This window comes from Mytilus trossulus, chromosome 10 (assembly GCF_036588685.1).
Source record: "Mytilus trossulus isolate FHL-02 chromosome 10, PNRI_Mtr1.1.1.hap1, whole genome shotgun sequence".
Taxonomy (NCBI): Eukaryota; Metazoa; Mollusca; class Bivalvia; order Mytilida; family Mytilidae; genus Mytilus; species Mytilus trossulus.
Window position 1 is genome coordinate 54,156,879 of NC_086382.1, and position 20,236 is coordinate 54,177,114.

A 20,236-nucleotide genomic window follows, 5' to 3' on the forward strand; every position below is an offset into this window, starting at 1 on the left:
GCATATTTTCCTGTATCAACTTTGTCCCATTTAATTCTTTTGGTCAATGTTTTTGTTGAAATTTGCGATTTTCCCGAAGTATTGAGCTTTTTCTGATGATGTAGAACAGACAATAATATAGAGTAATGGTCCGAGACATTTGAAGTTACGTTTAGTTTCTTTATATCTATTATGTTCTCTGAATATTTGTTTAGATAAAGAATAAAGTCAACGGCCGTAGAATCTTTTCCATTTGAATGTATAAAGGTAAGTCTAGTTTCTTTTGAAGATAGATCATGTTCTTGCATAAAGTCATTGATACACTTTTTTCTTTGAGAGTAAGCACCATTAATTATGTCTTCATTAAAATCTCCTCCTATAATTATCTGATGAGTATTTGAGTATGTACATACAATTTCATTCAGTTGGTCTATACATTCTAGTAACTCTTGTGTACTATTAGTGGGTCCTTTGCATGGTAGATATAGAGAAATAATGATGATGTTGGGATCACCTTCTATTTCAATGCATTGGATTCTACTATTTCCTGCTTTCACAGTCGATATAATGTGGTCTAGTTCTTTTCGCCACAATATTACCACTCAGCCATATCCTCTCAGCATTTGTATTGGCGGCAGAGGGTCATCAGTGTCCACCGATTTTCCTATTCCTATATATTTATAATGAATTTCATGCAACATGTTGAGTTGACAGTCAAACAACCAATGTTCTTGTAGTAAATAAATATCGACATCTTCCTTCATGTCCATGAAGAATGGTCCACAAGTTAGAATATTTTTACAATTAAAACTCAGAATGTTTTTACAGAATTTTCTTTTTTAACAATATGAATCCAATTATGTGGAATAGATTGTTTCAATTTATGAAATTCAGCAATCCAATTTACCTTACTCTTTAATTTTTTTTAAATATTATTTTCTGATATTGACATAGTATCGTCAAGAATGTCATTTAAGTATATTATATCACTCTTTATCCAGTTTTCAAAGATGATTGGTTCATTATGAAATGTAATGAATTTATTTCCCCATATTATTTGCTTTCTTATATCAAAATATGTGTCTGGCTGTTTTGTTTGTCCACCCCCAGTCAAAATCCAAGCCTTTATTACTTCCCTATAAATTTACAATTTATTATACCAACCAAAAAAATTATATCACAATGGAAAATAGCTAACAATAATATGTGTAATTTTTGTAACCTAGAAGAATACTATAATCATAATTTTTTTAAGTGTTTCATTTGACAAGATTTTGGCAACAAATAGATGACCTCCTTATAAGATGTAATATAGGTTTTGTGATAAAACTACAACACCTAATATTTGGGTACAAAATCACAGACAACAAGTATTTCTCCATCAATTTTTTAATTACAATACTTAGTTTTTTCTATATATAAGACATACTATGTATCTGAACAGAAAACAAAAATGTAGATGTCTACAGAATTTTTGTGAATGAATTTAATAAAAGAGTATACACAAATAGAGATACGATAAAAAGTCCAATGTTATTAAAAATCAAAAATAACATAACAAATGAATAATGTAATAGTAATGTTATTCTACAGATCTGTTGACCTAATAAATTGTATATCTTATCAGCTGATTATTCCCTGGGAAGTCAGTGGAGTGTAACAGGGTACATCAAGAGAAGCTTGGAATCTTGATAGTTTTTGTAACACGCAATATTTGATGAATAAAATTATTATGTTGTTAAAAACAAACAAAAAAAAACCAGAATATTCATATTTTTCTGCTCACAATCATTTAAATCTAAAACATTATTTGTACAGTTACTATTTACATTTGTAAGCAAATTGGCATCTAGTGCGAAGTCTGGTTGGGGCTTGGGTGGTACTGTGAAAGTACTTTAATTCGTGGGTATCAATTTTCGTGGTTTGGGCAATATTAACATCTTCGTGGGTTTTTAAATCAGTTTTCTTATAAATAAAAATAGAAAAATTAAAGCCTATAGAAATGAAGGTTAAAAATAGTCTTGATTGAAGGAAATTGCAAAGTAAACATTGACCCGTGTAAATCGTAGTGATAACACTAATTAACCCATGATAAAGTGATGAACAGATTAAATACCATCAAAGGTGTTAATTAGGCCATAAACATGACACCTAAAGAAAACAGTAACATAAACAAATGCTTTAAACGTATCTTGAATTGTCAAATAATTCTTATGAAAATCAAGCCAAGCATGAAATTATTATTTCCCATATGTACGAGAACTATGAGGATATAAAATTAACACTTTATCATACTGGCATATCAATACTGGAAGACAGAAATTTGACTTTCGTCGATCAAAAACATTTTTTATGAGAATAAAAAGATCAAAAGTTGTACAGTTTAGGATATTAAAGATTAAATGGATATGATCCTGCATGCGGTTGTAGTTCTGTGACTGCTTTTAAAGTTTTCTCAGATTTTGCGTTATTTAATATATTCTCTACAGTATATCATATCAGTAGTCCAACCTACCGATTGGGATATTTTCATGTCTTGATTTGAACAATGGTTGTTTTACTTCGTTGGACACTTAAATTCGTGGCTAAATTCATCCACGAAAACCACGACAATTTTACAAATAAAAGTACTTTCACAGTATAAAAAATTATCTGTGTGTCTTGTAGGTTGGTAGTACAATGCTTGTCCTGCATGTATGTGTCTACAAGATTGTCTGATGTTGGCTGATTGTTATGCTTCAATTGATACATATCTTGATCATTTATTTTTGAATGTTGTGTTGTTTTGTTTTGAACAGAAATATGGTTTTGGACATAATCTTTGTTTGTCCAATTTGGAACAACTTCTATTAGGTTATTCTTGCAGATGTTTCTAGTCTCTAGTTCTGCTTGATATGGGAATTGACTTGGTATTTTTGATCATAATTACTGTCTTCATTTTCTGAGCGGTAATAGTATTGATTGGGTTCACTATACCTTGCTCCATACATACTGTACTGACTAGTTGCTGATGGTTCACCCAAGTTTTGAGTAGAGCTGCTTTGTCTGTAATGTTGTTGTTGGTTTGAGGGATACGTTTGCTGGTAATCATATCTTTGATTTTGTCTATTGAAAGAATCATTGTTAGTAGTTTTATTTTCATTTTGAAGTTTATTTATTTTATCATTAACTTTACTAAGTACATATTTTGTTACTTTTTCTCATATACCAGTTACGAGGTCATCAGTAGTCTTTCTATCAGAGCTTTGGTGTTCAGGAAGATGTTGATTTGGCTTGTTCTGAAGAGACTCCATTTTGGTGTACAGAGTTTTAATTGTATGTTCCAGTTCTAGATTTCGAAATTCTGATTTATGAAGCCTATCTAAGATGTTTGTTTTTTTCCTTCATATTTTCATTAATCATGGCTTCTTTCATTTAATTTGTTTCTCTCTTTTTTCAACTTTTGTTCTAGGTGAGTTAAAGAGTTTATCTGAGTCAGCGAGTGGACAGTATCAAAGTAATTCAGATGTTTGTTTATTTTGCACCTTCTGAAGAAAGGAAAAAAATGCCCATCAAAAACCAAGAAAGATTTTATCTTTCTTAAACACAATATGAATTTAACTTTTATATATCTAGTGGATGCTAGGCATCAAAACTTTCCTAACAGCACAGGTAAGTCTGTACACAGAGTAGTTTTTGAGGTGAAAATACGGCTATATTTGTTCATTTGTTTTGATGAACCTAAATCGCCGAAAAACTCTAAAGACAAGTAGTTTAGATTTCCCAAATGGCAAAAGTCGTAGGAATATTGTGTGTCGTCAATACGTAGTCAACTACGTCAGTAGTCTTAAAATAAGTTCCACTGTTCATGCTGTTGGCGGCAATTTTAAATTATAAATTTTTGTTGTTGTATCTTTTCAATTTGGAGGCAGAGGTTCAAATTAGCGGTTGTCCGAGGTCTGTGAACTTCCACATTTGCAATCGAACTTTCGACTTGGTTACTAGCTACGCTCGCCATACCCGACTTGAGAGGAAATAAAAAAATAACTGAAGTTGCAAACCTTTTTACCAACGTCTCCTAATAAACGATCTCAAAACTTGTTTTAGCATTATTATTCATGACAGCGATATTCATTTTGTTCAACGACTAGCATTTTATAGAAAATCGCCGACAAATAATGTTTAAATTCGAATAAAATCGTATCTGACAAAAACAACATTGAAAACAAAATGGCTGACATGAGAAGAAAATTACAATATCGGATTCGATTCCGGAAGCGGATATTGGTAATTCCGGGTTTTGGCGATCAACAAAAAAAAATCAGACAGATGACATCTTTGCATGGTAAATAAACATAAACACTTGAATTGACAGATATATGTAAAAGAATGAAAGAACAGAAAAAAATTTGCATGAAACTCAAAATTACTTTTTGACAAATTTTAATGTCAAAATCCAATACAATGTGAGTCTTTGTGACAGCTGGGAACATTATATCTTACAATATATATGGTCCTGGTGACAGTATAAATTTTCTTTATCAGTAATAAATGTTGTTAAAGTAAGTAAGATGCTTTTAAAATGCAAACATATTACTCCAATTTCAATGGCTACTTATTTCTCAATTTTGATGGGCAAGTTAAAATAGCTGGAAGTTTCTTAATTTACAAATATAGTGCAACTAGATTATATGATACTTGAATGTAAGCAAATCATATGATATGTATAAGAAGTCCTTTGTGGCACTCTACCCCTCCTAGTTGATAACTTTGAAACGGATGAGATCCCCACCTCTCAACCATATACATTCATGTATGGGACTATATAACTAATCAACAGAAATAGAGGTGAATTCACTAGGGTCACCCACCACCTCCTGCTTTAGAACTTGGAAACAGTCGAGATCCCCACCCTCAACCATATTTATTCATGTATTGGACAATATAACCATTGAATGAAATACAGAAGGAGTCCCTGGGGTCACCCCACCCCTCCTGTTTAGAAACTTTGAAAAACTCGAGATCTCCACCCCTAAACCATATATATTCATGTATGGGACAATATAATAAATCAAATGCAAATAGGGGGAGTCCCTGTGTGTCATCTCACCCCTCCTGTTTGAGAACTTGGAAACGGTCGAGATCCCCACCCCTAAACCATATATATTCATGTATGGGACAATATAACAAATCATATGAAATATAGGGGGAGTCCCTATGGTCACTGCACCCTCCTGTTCGAGAACTTGGAAACAGTCGAGATCCTCACCCCTTAACCATATATACGTTTGCATAGGATTAAATAACAAATCAAATAAAATATAGGGGGAGTCCCTGCGGTCACCCCACCCCGCCTGTTGTTTGCGAACTTGGAAACAGTCGAGAACCCTAACTTTAGATTAAACCATATATTTCATGTATGGGACAAAAGGACTAATCGAATGCAATATAGGGAGAGTCCTAAGGGTCACCCTACCCAATCCTGTTTGATAACTTGGAAACAGATGAGATCCCCACCCCTCAACCATATATATTCATATATTGGACAATATAATAAATCAAATGAAATATAGGGGAAGTCACTGGGTCCCCACCCCCTCCTGTTTGAAAACTTGATAACGGTCGAGATCCCCACCGCTCAACCATATATATTCATGTATAGGACAATATAAAAAATCAAATGAAAAATAGGGGTAGTCCCTAGAATCACCCCACACCCTCTTGTGTGTGTTTTGAGAACTTGTAAAAGATTACGATACCAATTCCTAAACCATATTCATTCATGTTTGTCATTTCAAACAGATTGAATGACATACAAGGTCAATCTCATAGGCGTCACATATGCATATCACTTTGTTAGACCTAACACCTGTCATGTTATTCCAATCATGGACTTGGGGTGAAGGTGGGAGTCATTTACATTTAGTATGGACAGGTCAGTCAGACCTAAACTAGTGATCCCTGTATTAGTTAACATTTGTATGATTTGTATCTCATAACATTTGTACTGTAGAACACAAACTCAGTTTTCTTTCCAGGGAAGCAAGTCCATTCATACATTTACAAGCTCGTACTAAAGTCAACTTGAACTACTAACAGTCAACTAATACGAACAATTACGATCAACTAGAAGAACTGCAATCATTGCGAATTTGTACCACTGCTGACTCAAGACTCATGACCACGAAAAACAATATACTTGATATATACTATGCTTTTGAAAACCTTGATAAAATATGAATTATTTGCCTTAATGGTTAATTCATTAAATGAACATAAATGTACAAATGTTTAATGTTTGTTCTTTAAATCTTTAAAAAAAGTTGAAGCAACATTGCCACAATTTTCATAATTATGTTTGCCTTGGTTTTTGGTAAACTGCCTACAGTGCTTACAGCGCTTTGATTTAATCAACTATTATAATAAAAAATATTCAAAAATTATATTCAAATTATATGACACTCTTTGTAAAAATCAGAAAATTTTTAAAAAACACTTGGCATGGCAAAAAAAAACACCGACCTTACCATCCTATTTTGATATATTTTAACTCCCATTCTAACTACCTACACATAGAAGGTGTTTCTTTACTGATGGTGTCTAATAATTCTAGAAATCTCAAGAAAAATTTTGGTTAGAATGAAAACAAATTACTGAGCTAGCTCCCTTTAAAATTTAATTTCTAGTGCCGGATTTCAACCAAATTATATCTTAAATTACCAGAACAGGGCAGGAAAAACGAATGTTATATTCGTGCCGACTAGCATATATTTTGAACATAGTTAATTGCCATCTTGTGTTGGTTTTTGTTTGCCATGTTTTTGCCACTGCTTGAATCTTAGGCAGATTGGTACTTTAAATAATTGGCCAATATCTAAAGCACATTAACTCATTAGGTGAAAAAAGATATGCGAAATAAGCATACACTTAAATACTGATAATATTATTTCAGCTATTAATTTTCACATTTAAACATTTATTTACTTTGTTGTAGGTTTTCCTATGGGCACCCATTCAGTGCACCTTTACCAATAACTTTGACTTTATCCTATATTGTTATCCAGTTATTGGACAAACTCGGAAGAGAGCCGGCGTGTATTTCCATTGAAATGATAAATTTCAATAACATAATAGAATTTAAACCAAATTTGAGCAAAGACAAACTAAATGGGGTCCTTGCATGTATAACAGTATTTATCAACCATGCTGATAATTTGATTGTATTATTTGATTTCAAATAATGTGGCTTAATGTGTAGAATATTTCTGCAAAATTTCTTTGGAAAATCTCAAATATTAAAAAAAAATATGTTTAAAAAAGATGCCAAAATTGTCAGGAGAGCAACACTTTTTTGTGACATTTTGAAAAAATAATTTTTTTTCGAGACACAGCAAATTGTTTTATGGAGAAATATGCCATAAATTCTTATTTTTTTTTGAAAACTGTTATATCTAAGTAATGAATTTAGCTCAAAATAAAGCTTTTCCATTGAACCGTTTTGATACTGATTTGTTTTGAAAAAAGTTGTGCCATGTCAGGAGTGCAACACAAAAATTAGTATTACTGAGGAATAGAATGAATTTTGCTCAAATGACTCACACCTAAACATAAAAAAAGGTTAATACTGTGAAACAAATATGTCCTTTCTAGAATAAATAGTGTATTTACCTGATTATTAATATAAATAATGTGTGAGAGTCAAGTAAATAAGGCCTCCCTATGAGTGTCAGGAGTGCAACTTTGAAGACTCACACTTAAAAAATGCAAAATCAAATATATGGTTTTGTTTTATTTTTCAAAAGATACTATACTAGATACAAGATTCCACCCAAAGTCAAAGAGGAGTTTGATAGACAAGGAACTTTTCTTTAAGAACCATTTTTTTACGTCAGGAGTGCAACACTTTTAAAATGACATTATCTTGGACTTACATTTTAAGATAATATCTCCTTCTAGTGACTTATATGCATCTAAACATGTTTTCTAACTATTTATGTTACCTGTATGAGGTTTAATAAATTCTTAAAGGTAGGTTTCAAAGCAGGACTTAGATCCAAGAATTGTTTTTGTCACAGACAAACATATTTTTATGCTAAATATTCATATAATTATCAAATTATGGAAGGTAATTGTCTTAAACTTTGTCATTTGATTAAGAAATAACCATATTTCATTTTACAAGTTTTAGAATGGTTTCATGTAACACTTATTAAATTATTATACTTGTTAAAACAAACTATTAATTGGGTTGCACTCCTGACATGGATTTATCAAAACAAACCATTTGTAACATTTTGAGTTCAATTTTAAGACCCAACTTTTCAATGAATGAAAGATTGGAAAGATGGTTGTGAAACTAAGCTTTAGAGTAACATCAGACAGGCTAAGTGCATACAAAGTCAACAACAACTCCAACTTTGAGAAGTAGAAAATTGAGAAAAACAATGAATTAAGATCATAATCTGAAGGACAATCTAGACAAATATAAACAAAGAAAGAATAAAGAAAACAAAACAATGTAACACTTAATTCAAAAGACTTTGACCAGAATTAAAACACATATATGAGAAAAGGAAAACAAAACAGAAAAAGTGGCAACAAAAGAGAAGAAGAAAATTGACACAAGCCGAAAAAGTTGCAAACCAACAGAAAGTTGTCCAGTCATGTAGCAAAAGTACAGATGCACTAACAATACCTAGAGAAATCAGAAAGAGAAGTCAAAGAAAAAGACATCTGCCTGACCATTCCAAATCTTGTGCTAAAACAATTGAGCACATCATATCCACAGCTACACCAAGGTGGTTGTCAGAGTTAATGAGAACTGATGACAGCTGAGTACAAGAAATTGATGAGTTTTAAAATGTTAGTATAATTTGATAAGTATTTCATGAAACCATTATAAAACTTTTGAAACTGAAATATGGTTATTTCTAATAAAAGTGCACAGTTTATGAGGATTAGCTTCCTAAATTCTAAAATTATATAAAAATTTGTCATTCAAGAATTTTTGATTAGGACAAATATATTTTTTAAAAAAAATCTTATAAGTCATGCTTTGAAATTCTAAAAGAAAATGTTTGTTATACAGGATTACTATATGTTTATACTTAGGTGTGAGCCTTTTAAGCAAAAATCCTTCTTTACCTCAGTAACATTATTTTTTGTGTTGCACTCCTGACATGGCACAACTTTTTTTCAAAACACATCTGTATCAAAATGGTTCAATGGATAAGCTTCATTCTGAGCTAAAATCATCCCTAAGACATACTAGTTGTAATATAAATAAGAATATATGGCACATGTCATCATATTACAAGTTGCTGTGTCTTTCGATTAAAACTATTTTTTTTAAATGTCAAGAAAAAGTGTTGCACTCCTGACAATTTTGGCATTTTTTTTTAATGTAATTTTTCTAATGCTTGAAATTTTCCAAAGATATTTAGCAGTATTAATCTACACATCAAGCCACAACATTCAGCTCATTTTAACATTGCAATCACTGTCATTTAAAAAAATAGTACAATAAGTGATATGTATGATATAGCTAATAAAAATATTGTTTAAATGGAAATAAAATGTCAAATTTGAAAGGCATAAATGTATTTAAACACTTAATCTAGAAATCATGGTATGTTGTGATGATGTAAAAACTGTTTTGTTATAATATATATTGAATGTCAGTAGTGCAACAAGATAGGGTAAAATAAAGTACCTTATATGGTAATACTTTTTTTTAAAAACAAGAGTTCAGAAAAATTTTGAAGATTGCAGATCTCTTTTTAAGCTGTTAAACAACAATTCTGATGGATATTTAATGGAATTTAGTTCATAGTTTTGTAACTTACCCTCAATTGTATAAGAATGTGTCAGAAAAAGCAATTTAAATATGGTCTAAAGTGCATAAGATGCATAAGATGCATAAGGTAAAACTGAAAATACATTCAAATGACAAGTTTAGGTCTTTATAAACCAGCAATGATTAAAAAATCATGAGCATTTTGTTCTAGTTTCTGTATTTTAGTTTGGTTTATAATATGTCAGGAGTGCAACAAAAACAGGGGAAATTGGATGTATTTCCTGTTTGATACATTTTTTTTGTCAGTGAATTTAATCAAAGTGCTGGATAGCACATGTGGAAAGTTTGCAACGGTAGATTGTAATATTTCAAATAGATTGTGTGTAGATTGCATGGTTAACTTTTTTTTCCTACTTAAGGTAGCACAATACAAAGATTTTATAACTCCATCTCCCATGTTTTAAAATGCTGTAACTTTCTTAATAATGCTTGAAAATGTATAAAATTGGTAGTTTTGGATAGCTTACAGATTACTCTTTCATATTAATGCAATGTTAGTATGATGCAACAATTATGTAACCAATTATAATGTTAAATGTGACTAAAATATTTTTCACAAAATTTCCACTTTCAAATGAAATTAGCTTTTGCATAGGTATCCCTAGAGGATTGATTTTATTATATGTTGTTCCTATGGCCATTATCTACAAAAGGGTGTCTCAGATTTCAGATAGAATGTATAGAACAAATTGTACACCTAATTAAACATTTTCTTCTTTTATGTGGTTAGGATGTTTACACTAATTAGAGATTTATGAGAGAATGGAATACCATAGAGACAATCTGAGACACCCTTTTGAAGCCCATGATGTGTTGATTAAGATTTCGTTAAAATTTTCTTTATAGTTAAAGAGATGACAGAGCTAAATTCATTCAAGTGAACTTATCCAGATTTTGCCATTAATTACATAATAATTGATTACATAATGATTGAATAATAAAAATATTGCATTCATTTAAAAGATTAATCTTTTATCTATCGATATATACCTCTTTTATTATTTTCTATGCATTCATAAGAAAGTTAAAGCATTTCAAAGGTTAGTGATTAGAAGTAAAAAAATCTTTGTATTGTGCTACCTTAAAAGAGAAAATAACTTTATCAAGAAATAGTTGTAACAGGATGCTGCTACGAAGTCTCCCAAACAAAGCTCTCAAAATAAGTCATTCCCACGGTCGCCTTACATTAAGCAAAGTCCAATACAGAATGGTCTGGTCTAGTAAAGTGATATTCATGATTTAGGGGTGGGGATCTAGACAGTTTACAAGTTCTCAAACAGGCAGGAGGTAGGGTAAGAGTGGCCCTAGGGGACTAGCCTTTTATTTCATCTGATTTGTTTTATTATTCCGTACAAGAATATATGTTGTTTCAGTGTGGGGTTTTCAACAGTTTTCAAGTTTTCGAAAAGGGGTGGATCTTGACTGTTTACAAGTTCTCAAAACAGGATGGGGTGGGGTTACACCGAGTGACTTCATTATATTTCACTTTATTCGTTTAATTGTCCAATACAAGAATATTTATGATTAAGGGTTTGGGATCTCAACTGTTTACATGTTCTCAAACATGAGGGGTTGGGGATGACTCAGAAGTACTCCCACTATTATTTCATTGGTTTTGTTTTGTTGCCCCATAAAAGAATATATATGGTTTAGGGGTGATCATCTCGACCGTATAAGTTTTCAAAAAGAAGTTGGTGGGGTCACCCCCATGGACTTCTTCTATATTTCATTTTGATTTATTTTATTTTCTCATTCAAAAATATATATGGTTTGTGGGCGGGGATCTCAGCCGTTTACAAGTTCTCAAACAACAAGGGGGTGGGAGTGACCCCTAGGGACTCGCCTTTTTTTGAATTGGATTTGTTTTATTGTCCAGTACAAGAATATATATGGTTAAGGGGTGGGGATCTTGACCATTTCAAAGTTGTCAAACAACAGGGGGTGGGACTGACCCAAAGGGACTCCCACTTTATTTCATTGAATTTGTTTTGTTGTCCTATACAAAAATATATATGGTTTAGGGTGGGGATCTCGACCGTTTACAAGTTCTCAGACATGAGGGGGTGGGTGACCGAAAGGGACACCCACTTTATTTCATTGATTTGTTTTGTTGCCCTATACAAAAATATATATGGTTTAGGGGTGGGGATCTCGACCGTTTACAAGTTCTCAGACATGAGGGGGTGGGGCTGACCCAAAGGGACTCCCACTTTATTTCATTGAATTTGTTATGTTGCCATATACAAAAATATATATGGTTTAGGGGTGGGGATCTCGACAGTTTCTAAGTTCCCAGACATGAGGGGTTTGGGCTGGCCCAAAGGGACACCCACTTTATTTCATTTGATTTGTTTTGTTGCCACATACAAAAATATATATGGTTTATGGGTGGGGATCTCAACCGTTTACAATTTTTCGAAAAGAAAGGGGTGGGGTGACTGACCCCTCTGGAGTTCCTCTATATTTCATTTGATTTATTTCATTGTCCCATACAATAATATATATGGTATATAGGTGGAGATCTCAACTGTTAATAAGTTCTCCAAAAAAACAGGGGGTGAGAGTGACCCCAGGGGACTCGCCTTTTATTTCATTTGATTTGTTTTATTGTAATGTATAAGAACAAATAGTGTTTAGGAATGGGGATCTGACTGTTTTTTAAGTATTCAAACATGAGGGGTTGGGTGGGGTGACATCATGGACTCAACCTAAATTTAGTTAATTTGATTTGTTTTATGGTCCTGTGGTCATTACTGAAAACCATGTGTTTTCTTCAAGTTTATAATTTATTATTGTTATTGAAAATTTAAAAAAAAAATCCCTTAGGGTTTTATAGAAAATTCCTCTCTTCTGTTGGCCCCTCAAAATACAACTTAATAGACCCCAAGAAGAAAAATAATAAGAACTGAGCAAAAACTTTGTTTAGGAGTCTTAATAGCAATTAGTATAATTACGATTTTTGTTAAAGTTCGATTTCTAATGCCAAATATGTAAAAGGCCGAGTTTATTATAGTCCGAGTTTGTTGTGGGCCGAGATCAGATGAGATACCATGATACTTCCGATACTTTCGGGCTTTTACCTATTGAAGAGAAATTTGTAAAAACCGTAGTAAGCGACGAAAAATGTTCATTCATGAAATATTTTAAACACGTTATTAATTTTCTCTTCAACCGGAGGAAGGTAGGAAACCTTTGAAAACGGGATTGTAGTACTCCCGTTTGGAGGCACACATATATTGATATGACGCATGTCTGAAGAATACCGATAAAATCATAACGTAGAAACTGCTGTCTCGTGTGTGTATTGATTTTACTTTCCGCGTAGCGCAGATCCGCGAAGTAGTGTTTTTTCGTCTTTCAAATGAAGTTGAATTATTTGATTTATCGATGAAATTTCAGTACATTTTTATTCAAGCTGTATGCTATTAAAATAGAAGAGCTCAGAATTTCAAAAGCATCTTTCTATTTTTAGTTTTCAAACACCAGTACTACATTATCTAGAAGTAGGACACACTTCCTAAAGTCAGTTAGTCTGTCTCTTTTCCGGTTAGGCCGATGCCTTAAGAAAGTTTATTGCTATAGCAAGCTATAGCAAACTTTCCAAAAAGGGTTGATTTTGATAAGGAGAAGGCTTTATATCAACTTATTGATGAATTATTTTTTTATTAAAACTTTTTCAATCAACTTTAAATGAATTGATACAAAAAATAGTCAAAATCATTAAAACAAATTATAATCAAAGATGAGATTATTAATTTTTGCATTAAAAGTAATGTTGGTATTTCTGCAATCAAATGGGGTGAAAAAAATATTAATATTTGATATTATTTGTTTGAAATCATATTCCAAAAAGGTATACTTGATTTAATTTTTTTCAATTGGTTTATGTCAATAAAGTTTCAGAACTTTTTTGTTTCTTTATACTTTTAAATATCCTTTTGGATTTATTAACTTAAATGTATCTGTATCAAAATACTTTTAAAAAAAATGGACTAAAACAATGTTGAAATTTTACCAAAAAAATAAATTTGGACCAATTTTTTTTTACTTTGCCCCATTCAGGAATCCTTATCTCCAGTTTTTGAACAAGTCAAGGGGAATTAAATGTTAGGTTAAAGTGTATTAATTTGAATTTAAGAAATTAACTTACTAATTTTAGAAGATAAACTTGTTTCACCTGTTACAAAACAAATATGTGCAAAAAACTTATATCTTGTACAAAAACCCTGTACAAATTAACCGTTTATGATCTTGAAGTTGTACACAACATACATGTATGATATATAAATTATAAAGTTCGAAATCCGATAGATAAGTGTAAACCTATTGATCCAGTACGAACAAACTTTTTCTTATCAAAGAAATGATGTCTATAACTTAATCCTGTTATATTATTTGAAATAATTTTTTCCTTTTCCATTTTCAGTAAGTTGAAGATATAATAATGAGCAATACAAAGATAAGATAAAAGTATATATCAGCATATGTATATAAATAGTCAAAACTAAATAATAAAGGGCGGAAATTCCATTTAAATTACCAATGTTTTCGATATCACGAATAACATTATAATAATCTGGTTAGCCTAGTTAATGGACAAATGCAGATTTATCATGATTAAGAAATGTTGTTTATTTACATAATTTATGTTAAATTAAGAATTTGATAAAACTATTATTTTAACTACAAATCTATTTTGTCTAAAATAAAAAAAAAATATTTCATATAAGTTTGTCATCTATCTTTGGTATAAATCATTTATTTATTGAACAGTGCAAAGAAAAAGGGGGTTAATCTGATCAAACTGTTAAGCTGAACATTTCATCGTTGTTTTGTTATTTCAAACAGAAACTAAAAACCACAACGTTATTCATCTTCCTCTTTGAAAACTTGTAAACAAGCGTCAATCAGATCATTTAAACATGTTAAATAATAAAAGAGCAATCAAATACGAAATTGTAATATGACTTTCATATTATATACATCTATACACAGACTTGGACAAAACATCTGAAAAGATCAATTATGACTAAAGCTGATAAAAACAATTCACAGTTTAAATGTTTATTAAATATAGTTCTACTAATAGTAGGAGACATACTACAAAATCCTGGCCCTCAAAATAGGAACTTGTAGCCCAAAATCCATTGGAAACAGACACAGTAGAAACAGCAAAAGAAGCAGTAACCTTAGTACAAACTCCAAATGTACCTAAATTACCACCAAAAGGAAACCTACGGATTATGACGGTAAACTGCCGTAGTATCATTGAAAAGACAGCCGAACTATCAGCTTCCATACAATACATCAAACCAGACATCATATGTGGAACTGAATCCAGGCTCAAAGGAATTAAACCAGGTAAACCAATGAAGAAAGATGCAATTAAATCAGCTGAAGTCTTCCCAGAGAACTTTAAAATTTACAGAAATGATAGAGGCACTCTTGGGGGCGGAGTATTCTTAGGAATACATGAAGATCTCATATCAACTGAATTCATTGAACCCGTCACAGACTGCGGAATCGAATGGTCTAAAATTAAATTGAAAAACAGCAAAGATCTTTTCACCGCATCATAATACATGCCTCACAGAAACATGAAAGACATAACAAATCTTAAACTATCACTAGAAAAATTAACTACAGGAAAACCAAAACATATCATTATTGCTGGAGATTTCAACTACTCAGATATCGACTGGATAAATACGGAGATAAAAACAGGAGCACCAGACAAAGAAGTACAACAAGCACTTATGGACCTATCTATTGAACACGGTCTCGTCCAAATACACGACAAACCAACAAGAGAGGGAAATCTGTTAGATCTGGTATTCACAAACAACCCGTCCCTTAGAATCATATTCAAAACAGTGTGGTCCTGACCATTGATTGACGACCTAAATTATCCCATTGACTGTGACAGATTAGGTGAACTTTTGTCTGTAACGCCCATTGCTCACTTCTTACTTATTATAGAATTTAAACTGTGGGGTCACCAAAGGTTCTTAACGACTTTAATAATAAAATAATTCGAAAAATTATTCAGAAATAACCTTTATGTTTTGATTTATATTATTGATATAAATCAACACATCGTATTATTCCGGATTCGTTTTTCGAATTGCTGTATTTAGGTGTTGAGAACCTTTGGTGACCCCACAGATTCAGTGTCTTTAAAAAGTACATAGTGAGCAGTGATTGTTACCGAAAAACGTTCACCTAATCTGTCCCAGTCAATGGGATAAATTAGGTCGTCAATCAATGGCCAGGACCACACTGTTTTGAATATGATTCTATTAACTCAACTGGTAATGCACCAGGAATTTCAGACCATGAAATCGTCAGTACAGACTCTTTTGGTAAAACCATACTATTGCAAACAACGACCACAGAAAAGATACATGTTTGTGAAATTAAACTGGGATAAGATTAAAACAGACATAAATATGATAACAAAGGACATCTATAATCATATACACAATATGCCAATTGATAAAACCTGGCAAACCTTCAAGAACGGTGAACAGGCAACAATTGACACAAACGTACCATCTAAAATGATAAAGAAAAAGCACTCTGTCCCATGGTTAAACAGAAAACTTCGCAAAATGCTAAAAAGCAAAGCTAGGTTGCACAAATATGCTAGAAAAACTGGAATTTACAAAGAATATAAACAATTCCAAAAAGACTGCAAACGCCAATTTAGAAAAGCAGAATGGAACTATATTAATGACATCATCAATGCAGGTTTTGAAAAGAATAGTTATAAACTATTCTGGAACTATATGAAAGCAAAGAAACGAGATAATATAGGAGTAGCACCACTAAAGTCAAATGGAGGCCTTACAAATGACAGCAAAGAAAAGGCATAAATTCTAAACAACCAATTCAAATCAGTATTCACTAAATGAGTTTCGAACTCACAAATACCACCGCTAACGGAAAGATCAACTTCAAATATTTCGAAATTGAGCATAACATCAGATGGAGTACATAAATTATTGAACAACGTAAATCCATCGTAAGCAATGTGACAAGACGGAATACCAAACACTGTCTTTAAAACATGTGCAGAAGAACTCGCACCAAGTATATCCGCCATCTTTCAAAAATCAATTGACAAAGGCACTCTCCCTGAAGATTGGTTAAGTGCAAGCATAGCTGCAGTATTTACGAAGGGAGACGTCCACGCAGCAGAAAATAACAGACCAGTTTCACTGGCCTGTTTATCATGTAAGCTTTTGGAACACATCATCTGTAAACACATCCTTAAACTCTTGGAAAAGCACAAAATTCTGTCAAATTTAAATCATGGATTCAGATCATGATACTCTTGTACAACACAGCTCTTAGTCACAACAGAAGACCTACTAATGAGTTTCGACAGTGGCATTCAACTCGATATGGCTATACTCGACTTTTCAAAGGCTTTTGATACTGTGTCACATGACACACTTCTGGTCAAAAAATTAAACAGCTTCGGAATATATGGAAATCTGGACAAATGGTTAGCAGCATTTCTGCAAAAACTATCAATGCGGGTTGTCGTAGAAGGTGAGCACTCAGAATATGCCCACGTAGACTCTGGCGTACCATAAGGCACATTACTAGGACTGCTGCTTTTCCTTTGCCACATCAACGACCACCCGAAAAGCGTAAAATCTCAAGTTCGTTTATTTACAGACGACCCCTACTCTATTGAGAGATTAACAACACAAAAGACTAACAAACTCTCCAAGAAGATATAAAAGCTCTGGAAGTATGGGCACTAAATTGGGGAATGAAATTTAACGCAAAAAAATGCTATATAATGAGCTTCAAACAAAAATCAACACACTTCTACCATCTAGACAACCATATACTAGAACATGTACAAACAAATCCTTACCTAGGTCTTAACATATCTGATGATCTTAAATGGACCAGCCACATAGGGAAAACAACAAGCAAGGCAAGCTGTATACTAGGGTTCCTGAGAAGAAACTTGCGCCAGTGCTCCCAGGAGTGCAAAAAACTTGCCTACTTAGCCATGGTAAGATCCGTACTAGAATACGGTGCTATCATCTGGGACCCATTCACCATCAGGGAAATAGAAAAAATTGAAAGCATACAGAAAAGAGGAGCACGTTTCATCCTGCACGACTATAAATCCAGAGACACCGGATGCGTCACAAATATGCTTTCTAAGCTAAAACTACCACCTCTCCAAGAGCGAAGGAAACACCAGAGGCGGACTATGTTCTACAAAGTGGTTGAGGGATTGGTGCCAGCTATCGATCCAACAAATTACCTACAAAAGACAAGAAATAAACGCCAAGTCAAAGCAAAAAACTTCAGTGACTTTCAATACTCAAAGTCAAACATCGTGGAAAGACAAGAAACCAGAAATAGCAGATCGTACAAATTAATAGACTGCAAAACAGACATTTCGGAAGAACTCTTTTTTTCCAAAAACAATAGAAGAGTGGAACCATCTGGACGAGGTAACTACAGTTGAGGGTTTCACGGCTACCCTCCAACGGTTGGACTAACCAACCCGCTCTCCTTCCAGTGCGCATATATCCGCGATCGGATCCTGCACTGTGTAACATACAGATACAGATATAGTATGTTTTACTGTTGTACTGCTATACCACTGTACGTTACTTAGAGAAGGGACCAAGTTACCCCGGACATCACATTCTCAGTAATGCGTACTTGACCATTTTTTTACGTTTTATAATTCGTGAAATTGTAGCTGTGTAGCTAATATATAGACTATGAATAATACGAAACAAAAAGAAACAGAATCAACGAGAAAAATCAAACTAAAAAGGAAGCAACGAAACAAAAATAATTAACCAAAATTGAAACTAGAGGCGAAAGCAAATATAAAGAACCAAAAAGTTATATTATGATAACGAAAACAATCATCCAATGTAATTCATTCAATATAAACAGAACAAGCAGTTTTCTGAGTGTTCTGATGTATTGTAAAACTATGTTGTTGATCTATATATGCCTTCAACCCCATTGTGGTATTAATGGTATTGTTCAATAAACATATGTAAAAGTTCTAATAGAATTGGAAAATGCATCAGTTATCCATATCATGCATAATATATTTTATGGACTGGGATGTTGGAGTGGAGCTTGTGAACATTTGGAGTAAAAATTTTGAAGTGAGATTTTGGTTTGAATTATGAATTTTACCTGCAAACTTTACTGCAATCGAAATACACAAAATCAATATGCATGCAGTGAAACTGTGGTAAAACTGTAAAGTGAATGACCTCATATTAACTAATATAAAAAAAAGAAGATGTGGTATGATTGCCAATGAGACAACTATCCACAAAAGACCAAAATGACACAAACATTAACAACGATAGGTCACCGTACGGCCTTCAACAATGAGCAAAACCCATACCGCATAGTCAGCTATAAAAGGCCACGATAACACAATGTAAAACAATTCAAACGAGAAAACTAATGGCCTTATTTATGTAAAAAAAAATAACGAAAAACAAATATGTAACACATAAACAAACGACAACCACTGAATTACAGGCTCCTGACTTGGGACAGGCACATACATAAATAATGTGGCGGGGTTAAAAGCCCTTTACAACTAATTTTATATGAGAGGCGAAAGACACCAGTGGGACTTTCAAAATTTTAAGCTGAATATAAACTGACAATACTATGGCGTGTATAGAAAAAGACCACTGACAGACAAATGATATATAGAGTATACATAACACACCAACGAAAACTAAAGACTGAGCAACACTAACCCCACCAAATACTGGGTCATAACGGTCAACCATAAACATAACCATATAATTATTCATGACCGTATGTTACCAAAATATATATTTATATTTAGCGCTGTGAATCAAGGCTAAATTCCAATGAATACTTGCTTAATATTAAAAAAAAGAGTATTTAACTCACCAACATCAGGGGCGGATCCAGCCATTTTATAAAAGGGGGCTCCCAACCCAAGACAAAAGGAGGGGGTCCAACTATATGTCCTTATTCAAATGCATTGATCGCATACAAGGGGTTCCAACCCCCGTATCCCCCCTTCCAAAATTTCACTCCAATTATTCAATCCAAAATGTTACTCCAATACTCTACTCCAATACTCAACCCTATAAAATATTTTTAAAAATATAAGAATATCCCTTTGGTACCATCCATGGCTATGATTGATTGATCGATTGATTGTTGGTTGCTTTACGCCGCATTAACACACGAAGGCTATATCGCGGCGATCCATAGCTATGTATGGCACGCCGTTATTATATTTATTCAATTTCGAGATATCTTATTTAGTTAAAAAAGATATCTATTAAACTAATTGAGATATCTTAATAACAAAATGAGATATCTTATATATCATTTGAGATATTTGATTTATTAAATAAGATATCT